Source organism: Capsicum annuum, unplaced genomic scaffold (genome assembly GCF_002878395.1).
Source record: "Capsicum annuum cultivar UCD-10X-F1 unplaced genomic scaffold, UCD10Xv1.1 ctg996, whole genome shotgun sequence".
NCBI classification, from domain to species: Eukaryota; Viridiplantae; Streptophyta; class Magnoliopsida; order Solanales; family Solanaceae; genus Capsicum; species Capsicum annuum.
Genome location: NW_025896054.1, coordinates 2,659,889 through 2,662,097, shown reverse-complemented (window position 1 = coordinate 2,662,097; position 2,209 = coordinate 2,659,889). Strand labels below are relative to the sequence as shown.

Sequence of the window (2,209 nt, the reverse complement as noted above, 5' to 3'; positions counted from 1 at the left end):
TCCTTCATGATTTTCATATGTTTTTTCATCTATTATAAATTCTTCTTTGTTCATTTTATTTAAATGTATATAAGTTGTGTTGATATATATTCTTCTTTGTGCATTTATTGAGTTTTTACTAACTCCAACAATTATGTTACACTGTAGTCTTTATATCCTTATTTTTAATTGTTTACGTTTTTCAGATATTATTTGTTTTAATTCTTTATATTGTTGTGGTTTTTGTACGTTATCCATCTAAACAAATTAAATATTATTTTGGTAAATATCTAAATTTAATTGTTTCATAATCAAATAAATTAATCAAATAAATCCAAATATATACTACTTTCGTCAATATGCTCATATTGAGTCAACTCAGAACAATACTTGTGTAGATATTGGAGATACATGACGATGGCATCCAAAAGTTCAACCAAATGATCCTCGGTCATGGTCACATCACTTGATTCTGCATTACTATATGAGCTAATACAACTTCTGACATTTTCCAAGAGGCGAGGAATCTCATGATCCATTAATTTAACCAGCATTTCTTCTCCACTCTGACGAAAACGTGACTGAACCAGATCATGAATCTCATTTGATATGCAAGACATGATTTCTTCATTACAACCTTCTGCCAAGAGATAGTGATAATGATGAAAAAATGCGGACACAAATGTCAGCTCTTCAATTCGATCCTTGTTAAGAACTGAAATTTGCACACATTCATTATCTAACTTCTTTATGAAATCAAGAAGATTGACCATGTCCTCGTGAAGTACAACAGACAACAACTGCCGAAAACACCAAATGTTGTTTCAAATTGCCCATCATAAATTTTCCTCTAAATTACAACAGGCAGCTAACGCAGGCGCAGAGGAGTTTCTCCATAAATAGCCTAACAGTTAAGCAAAATATTTGTCCTGTTACAGCTTAAATCATAAAGAGAGCATGTCAATAAAGATTTCTACTGATCTGTCCATCCACATACTAGTTAGTTACTCAGAGCACTGAAGTAGTATATTACCTAGACCAGATACTTTAATCCAAAATCAATGAAAAACGAATACATACGGACATAGTCATTTGATTTTCAACACTGTTAAGAGTCCTTTGCTGGTTGGAGAATGATCTGGTGATTTTCTTATATGAACTTAGGCAATTCTCACCTTATGAGCTAGTTTTGAGGTTGAGTTTGGTCCAACTTTCAAATTGTTATAAGCACTATTGTCTATTTTGCCCATCAAACCCAAGCATAAAAATGATATACGTTACCCTATTTGAATCACTGCCCTTAAAACAACTTAACCCAATGAAAAAGAAATTCATTTTTCTTGTTGAAGCTACATGAATTTTTTTTCATCATAATTAAGATGTTGAAGTTGATTAAGCTCCATAAAGAAACGAACATACTTACCAGACTAAGTTGAATATGCCAACTTTTTTTTTTAAAAAAAACGTGTTGTATGACATACCGATGAGCTATTTGCTTTCCAGTCCCTTCTTTCTCCTCATTTTTCTTTTCCTCTTTCCATGGATGTAGTTGTCACTAGTCAAGCCAAACTAGAGAAAAAGCTTGTGCTTCTATTTAGAGCCTAATACTTAAAATTTAAGAGACAAAAGTTTGAACCATATTTTCAACTTGGTGAAAGAATTAATTTTAAAATAGGAGAGGTTGAAGAATACACAACACACCTTCAAACTACAGCAAAACCGAGAGAAGTTGAAGTAAATAGCTAAAAGAGGAACATAAATCTACAATTTTGTCATAATAAAGTTGTTCTCCAAAAAGTAATAATCATAATAAAGTTGTGGTGCAAAAAAAAATCATATCATGATAAAGTTGTGCAGGGGATAAGATGAGCCCACTAAGTTGGTTTGAAAGAGTGTATAAGAATAATGCTGAATAGTGTATAATAATAATATTTATATTAGTAGTATTTGAATTAATTATGCTAATATTAATTATGCAGACAATATTTCTTACACACTACTTAGTTTGATGTATTAAAATTAAAATATAAAATATAATTTTTATCAAACAATATTTATTTACTAAAATACCCTTTATTTAGCATTCTATACTCTCTTTTGCAATCTTCTGTCCGAAACAAAAACTTTTCTTCACTTATCTACAAGCAGTATCCCATATGCTAAGCTTTCTTCTCTAGCAATTTCTGCATATGGCTACAATGGAAGTCTCTAATTGGGAGCAACGTAGCTG

General features: G+C 31.0%; 1 long non-coding RNA gene across 1 annotated transcript; it reads right to left on the bottom strand.

Annotated features, from left to right (window-relative positions):
- Positions 1–303: 303 nt before the first annotated feature.
- Positions 304–1,768, bottom strand: LOC124895783. Its single transcript, XR_007051876.1, has 2 exons — positions 1,461–1,768; positions 304–917 (listed from the first exon to the last, which is right to left on the bottom strand). It is a non-coding gene; the product is annotated as an uncharacterized LOC124895783 (long non-coding RNA).
- Between the last annotated feature and the right edge of the window lie 441 nt (positions 1,769–2,209).